Source organism: Penaeus monodon, chromosome 14, assembly GCF_015228065.2.
Source record: "Penaeus monodon isolate SGIC_2016 chromosome 14, NSTDA_Pmon_1, whole genome shotgun sequence".
In the NCBI taxonomy this organism is placed as follows: Eukaryota; Metazoa; Arthropoda; class Malacostraca; order Decapoda; family Penaeidae; genus Penaeus; species Penaeus monodon.
Genome location: NC_051399.1, coordinates 24,800,804 through 24,808,284, shown reverse-complemented (window position 1 = coordinate 24,808,284; position 7,481 = coordinate 24,800,804). Strand labels below are relative to the sequence as shown.

Here is a 7,481-nt window from a genome sequence, read left to right as displayed (position 1 = left end):
TTATTCCTTGTGACTTAGATTTATTTTTCTTTACCTCTCTGCAAGCTGTTTTTTTTTTCTTCCTTTGTGATCTTGATGTCTTTTTCTAACTTTTTTGCATTTCACTTACAGTTTCCTTATTTTAGATACATCGGTATATGTAGCTGTCATTTTTTTTGCTTCTTCCATTATTTGAGACTGGCGGCTGACAAATTGCTTCCAATCTGTTTAACAGTTTCATGTATTTTGTTTACTTCATCAACTTTTCTTACAGATTCTTTGCCTCGATTTGACTAATGTAGTCAAATCTTGGTTTGACTTCATCCACCTTTTCTTTGAGTTTTGATTTCATGTCAGACTTTTCAGTATTCTCTCTCTGAGAAGAGCCGCAATTTATCGGCTGCTTCCTTTGGCTTCATTTCCTGGTCTGATGGTTGCCCCAAACAAACACAAAAACAGAGCGCACTAACGGCAGTTGTCTCTATGCGCGGAAGCACTACCATGCAGTATATGCGGTAAACTTCTCGCCTCCCTCTCCTTCGCTCTCACTTCCCGGCTCACAAAGCCTCACTATTTTCAAATTTTCACTATCGTTACTTTGTAACCCAAATTATTCTCTCAATATGATCCGTACACATTACAGAACCCATGGCTACCAGACTTAGACCACCCGTTGCCTGATCTTCGTATTTTAACAATATGTAAGAGCTGTTCTTCACTGGTGAAAATGCACTGTAACACATGTGTTTTGTGTGTGTGTGTGTGTGTGTGTGTGTGTGTGTGTGGGTGTGTGTGTGTGTGTGTGTGGTGGTGTGTGGGGGTGTGTGTGTGTGTGTGTGGTGTAGGTGCGCGCGTGTGTGCAGCATATATACATGAAAGATGGAATAATGCAATGCCGTATTGATATAGATATATAACAATCCTCCCTGACCAGGCCTCGAACTTAGGTCACCCCGGGGTATGAAATCGGAGGGTCAGTATGGTTGGTTAGTGCGGGCCCTCTGGGGCCCTGGTCAGGGAGGATTGTTATAAAAATATATACATATAACATAATATATATATATAATATATATTATATATATTTATATATATATATATATATATATATATATACACAATTATATGTGTGTGTACACATACATATTATATATATATATATAAAATATTAATATATATATATATAATATATATAATATATATATAATATATTATTTAAAATATGTGTGTGTGGGGTGTGTGTGGTGTGGGGTGTGTGGGGTGTGTGTGGAGTGTGTGTAAATATGTATATACATATATATATATATATATATTTTAATATAGTATATATATATATTATATATATCATATATATATGTATATACAGTTACACACACACACACACACACACACACCACACAAAACACACACACACACACACAACACACACATATATTTAAAATTTTATATTATATATATATATACATACATATATATAATATATATATATATATATATATATTTTATATATATTATATATATATATATATAATATTATATAATATAAATTGCCATCATGTCAAAACAACTCACACACTACTGCATCGGGTTGATTACCTAACTTCGTGCGTTGGCTCCCCGCGCCCGGCGCGGGTGGTATGCGTGTGCATGAATGCACACACATTTCCCTACGCGCATGTACGTGTGGATTTGCTAAGTTTGGGTATATCAGACCTAGACACAAAACACACACACACACACAACACAACACACACACACACCACACACACACACGCACACACAAACACACACACACACACCACACACACACAAACACACAAACACATACACATACACACACACACAACCAACACACACACAAATATTAATTATTATAATATATAATATATTTATAATATGTATATATGATAGAATATATATATAATATATTTTAATATATTTTTAATAATAAAATAATATATTATATATATATATTCTTTGATGTGAGTATATTCTGCACCCGGTATTGGGGTTCTGGTCCTGAGGAATATGGAACCACCTCTTAACCACTATTGCTCAGGTCCACCTCGACCCAGAGTGGAACACCTGTCAGGGTCCCATCTATGGGATAAATACATATAAGGGTAAATGAACTCTTTAGCTTTGGCTGGCAACCCTTCTAGAGACAGTGTCCCCAATAAAAACCCCAAGGAAGCCAACGGGAAACCGCCAAACTAATCTTTCCCTTGTAACTTTGAGGACATCTCAGGAAATGGGCCCTCAGTTCCGTGGAAAAGACTGGGCTTGTTCACTGAACTAACGGAGAACAGAGGGCTATGAAGAAAAAGATGCCAAAAAGGACCTGTCGTAAGACGAAAGTATTAGAATATAAAATTTCAGACACACACGTTTGTTGCTAAAATGGGAAATCGACCCAAGTGTTTGTTTCTGTATCAGTTTTATCGTTCCCTATAAGCAATCAGGGTCGAAAAAGTGTGTCTGACACGCCCCCAATTCTCGAAAAATTCTGAAAAACGTGATATCTATTAGTTTTCAATGAAAATTTCAGGTCGCTATCCCGATTGAGTCACGATCAGTCATGCAGGTAAGTTTTAAAAAGAAAAGAAAGAAAGAAGAAAAAAATCGCCGGGCAGTACGTGAAATGCTTTTGATGGGCCATTAAGGAAAAGCACAAAAGTAAATCACAGAATATTGATGAACTTGAAGACTATATTTACAAGTGATTATCAATATTCCTTAAGGAAGGCAACAGAAAACGTAATGACACAGAAAACGTACTAAAAAAAAAAAAAAAAAGAAAAAAAAAAAATTGTAGAAAGTGACGGTATCCAGAGTCTGACTTTTCTCTCGCGCTTCACCGACTGGATTGTTTTCTTCTATTACAAGTGGGCAGAAAAGCAGTACTTCAATCGTGGGTGATGTTACTCCTCGACCGCAGCAAAAGACAGCATTCAGAGTATACACGACGAACAAAGAATTTCACAGACATGCTGCAATAGACTGCCCGTTAAAGAATTTCGAAATACAAGCGTTGGTTACGTAACTTACAGGAATATTTTATATATATATAATTATATATATATATATATAATATATTATAAATATATATGTATGTTGTGTGGTGTGTGTGGTGGTGTGTGTGTGTGTGTGTTGGGGTGTGTGTGTTGTGTGTGTGTATGCATATATATATATGAATATATATTATATATATAAAATATATATATATATATATATATATAATTATAAAATTATTTTACACCCACATATACATATATATATTATATATATATATATATATTATAATAGATAGATAGATAGATAGATAGATAGATAGATAGATACATACATACATACATACATACTATCTAATCCTTCACCCACTTTTTTTCCCTAACATAAAAAGACACGTTAATGACTGTAACTGATGATAATACTTTTTTTATCAAAGCTGAGCTCTTGAAAACTATCTGCCTGGTATCCGTCAGGTACAGAAAAAAGTGCAACCCAATGATCCTGAGAACCAACATCTGGGCTTTAGTTTATCCATGCACTGGGTCTTGAGTACTTAACCTTGGGGATTTGCTTTATCACGATTATATATATCCCACACACACAGTCTGCAAACCACACAGCAGAAAAGACCCCTTTTAAAAAATTATATCACACAGTAAAACACCTCTGACACCAATCACACCACCTTAACAATGGACCCTCCGCCGCGCCTCCTGTCTTTGGCTCCTCTGTGCCTTCGTCAGCGTCGAGGGCCACGGCCGCCTGTTTGCAACCGCCCAGCAGATCATCCGCCTGGAGATACGGCTTCGACACGCCCCTTAATTACAATATAAAAGAGCTCTTCTGCGGAGGCTTCGGGGTATGTGGCACTAAGGAATTCGGCAATATGAGTATGTGGTTATGAATCTGTTGCTGTGTTCATTCCCTGTGGCATCTATTTATTAGATATGAGAGAGTGAGTGAGAGAGGGAGGGAGGGAGGGGGGGGAGGGATAGAGGGAGGGAGGGAGAGGGGGAGGAAGGGAAGAGGGGAAAGAGGAAGGGAGAAAAAATATAGATAGATAGATAGATAGAAGAGAGAGAGAGAGGGAGAGGGAAGAGACAGAGACAGGAGAAAGAAGAGAAAAGAAACCGATAGTGAGAGAGAGAGAAAAAGAGCGAAGAGAGAGAGGAAAGAGAACGACCAGAGAGAGAGAGAGGGGGAGAGATGAGAGGGAAGAGAGGGGAGAGAGAGAGAGAGAGAGAGGAGAGAGAAGAGGGGGGAGGGGAGAGAGAGAGAGAGAGAGAGAAACAGCAATGAGACAGACAAAAAACATAGATACATCCATAAAGAGACAGAAGAAAATCAGCCTTATCCCCCCCAGCCAATAATACAAAATAAACCTCCCCACACAGATCCAGTACGGTGAGAACGAAGGCAAGTGCGGCGTCTGCGGCGAAAAACTGGGCCGACCCTCAACCCCGAGACAACGAGGCCGGGGGGGAACGTACGGGACGGGGCTCATCGTTGCCAACTACACCAAGGGACAGGTAAGCATGACCAAAAAAACGTATATAATTTGTGTTGCTCACGTTTTTAGAGGAGGGTTTTGTAATAAATACCGTGACTGCCCAAGGGGGCAAGTAAGCACTGATCGAAACACTTATGTAATTGGTATTTCCACGTTTTTAGAGGACAGGTTTTGATAACTACAGTGATACACAATGAGACAGGTAAGCACTGCTAGAAACACCAATATAATAAAATGTTTCTCACGTAGCTTAGATGAGAGTGTTTGATAGTTTCAGTGACTACAATAACCAACTACACAAGGGGCAGGGGTAAGCTAGAAACATTCCATACTATTGTGGGTTTCTCACGTAAATTATTGGAGAGTTTAGATCATTACAACGACTACAATAACCAGCTAGACTGGAGGACAGGTAAACACGCTAGAGCAACCTCAAATTTTTAGGACTTTACTGGCATTTTACTACGTTGTCTGAGTACATACATGTATCTGTATACTGTATGTGATACAAAGGAAGAAGAAGGAGAAGAAGAGGAAAGCGAACAGGATGGAAAGCAAGAAGAAAAAAAGTAGGAAGGAGAAGAAGAAAAAGAAAAGAGGGAGTTTTATCTTTATATTTACATGATCCCCAACAACTTCAAAGTAAATTTCACATATAGTATGTAGTAGTGAATTTGGCACCATATTATTACATGGAAATCAGTGAGATATAAAAAATTCGGCCCGAGCATGTAATCCTATATCACTTTGCAATACAACAGCAATAAAAAAACACACACTATCAAAATCAAATACTGATACAGATTTTTTTAAACATTAAAAACACCTTAAAAACGAAAATGATCAAACAAATCAACAGCATTACAGAAAAAAGAATCACCAATCTTCCTAAAACTTTAAAACCCCACACACACACACCACCACAAAACACTCCCCAAAACACACACACCACACACACACCACCACACACACACAACCACACACACACCACACACACACCCACACACACACACACACACACACACACACACACCTACCCGCCCACCCACCCACCTACCCGCCCACCCACCCACCTACCCACCCACAACTCACCACCTCCTCCTCCTCCTCCCTTGCAGGAGCTGAGCATCGAGGTGGAGCTCACGAAGAGCCACTTGGGGTACTTCGAGTTCCGCCTCTGCGTGAACAACGAAACCCCCCCAAAATCATCACGGACGAATGCCTGGACGAGAACCTGCTGGCGATGGCCGACGGCTCCGGCACCAAGTTCCACATCGAGTCGTATGTGAGTCGAGGACGAAGTCTCGATGGCTCTTCTTCGTTGGTTTGTGCTTGTGTGCGCTTGTTTGTTTTTGTTTGTTTTTTATTTGTTTGCTTGTGCTTGTTTCTTTGTTTGCGCTTGTGTTTTTTTTGTTTATTGTTTGTTTTGTTTTTAAATTGCTGTGTGTTTCTTTGTTTGTGTTTTGATTTATTCGTTATTCTTTGTTTATTTATGGTTTATCTATTAATTTATTCGTTTGTTATTTTTGGCATTTGTTTATATATTCGTTTGGTTTATTGGTTTACATTATTTAATTTTAAAAGAATAGCTTTTATTTCTTATTTTTCTACTTGTTTATTTGCTTGTTTGTTTTTTTAAACATTCGTTTGTTTGTCATCAGGTGGTAGCAGAGATAGAAAAGATAGATAGATAGTAGATAGATAGATAGATAGATAGTAGATAGATAGATAGAAGATAGATAGATAAATTGATAAATAGATTGATAGATGGATAGATAGATAGATAGATAGATAGAGAGAGAGAGCGAGAGAGAGAGAGAGAGAGATTTGAGAGGAGAGAGAGAGAGAGAGAGAGAGAGAGAGAGAGAAAGAGAGAGGGGAGAAGAGAGAGAGAGAGAGAGAGAGAGGAGAGAGAGGGGAGAAGAAGAGGGCGGGAGGGGAGAGAGAGAGGGAGAGAGAGAGAGAGGAGAGAGAGGGAGGGAGAGGAGAGAGGAGAGAGGGGGGAGAGAGAGGAGAGTGAGAGTGCGAGAGAGGAGAGAGGACAAAAGAGAAAGAGAAAGATAGGAATACAAATAGAATGAAGAAAAAAAGAGAGAGAAGAAAAATAGAAAGAGAGAAAATGTGACTTGAGAGTTTTTATTTTTTCAGGAAGCAACGGGGAAATACCCGAAGGTGAAAACTTTCTGACGACGTGTGTGCACTAGTGGGCTGCAGTGGACTACAGGGCTGGTACGTTGAGGAGAGGAGAGGAGAGAGAGAGGGGGAGAGAAGAGAGAGTAGAGAGAAGAGGGGAGAGAGAGAGAGAGAAGAGATGAGAGAGAAAAGAGAGAGAGAATAAATGCACGAAACCCAAAAATATTATAAATAAATAAATAGCAAAATAATAATAAAAATTTTCATTATAGGTAAACTCCTGGGAGAGATGGGAAAACGGACCCCGCGCTGGGCTGTGGGACAGGAAATTTAGAGGCTGCGCGGATACGGCATTTAATGAGGGAATTTGATTACCCGCCAAAAGGTTTAAAAAAAAATTGTTCAAGAAGGTATATATATATATATTAATATATATATATATATATATATTATATTATAAATAATATAATATATATATACCATATTTTGTAGAAGATAAAAGAAAAAAAAATAGCGAGAAGAAAGAAGCAAAGAAAGAGGAAGAAGGAAAAGAAGAAAAAAACAAAATAATATATATACATTTATATATATATAGATATAATTATATATATATATATATATGCAGAAGAAGATAAAAATGTATTTTCAATTATTATATTAGCAATTGAAAAAAATTTGGTGCATTCGGAGAAAAAATCCCGAAAAAATTATAAGCTGAAAAATGTTATGGATAAAGACAAATTTAAATAAATTAATAAGAATCCGGTAAACCAAAAAGGAGATAACCCTTTTTGAAAGGTTAATCAAAACACTGAATTTAAAGAATCAAAATATGTTGAAGAATGGAAAT

At 37.7% G+C, this 7,481-nt stretch overlaps 1 long non-coding RNA gene across 1 annotated transcript; it reads left to right on the top strand.

Annotated features, from left to right (window-relative positions):
• Window positions 1-4,465: 4,465 nt before the first annotated feature.
• Window positions 4,466-5,698, top strand: LOC119581257. The gene is made up of 2 exons (XR_005229454.1): window positions 4,466-4,517; window positions 5,617-5,698. It is a non-coding gene; the product is annotated as an uncharacterized LOC119581257 (long non-coding RNA).
• Window positions 5,699-7,481: the final 1,783 nt, after the last annotated feature.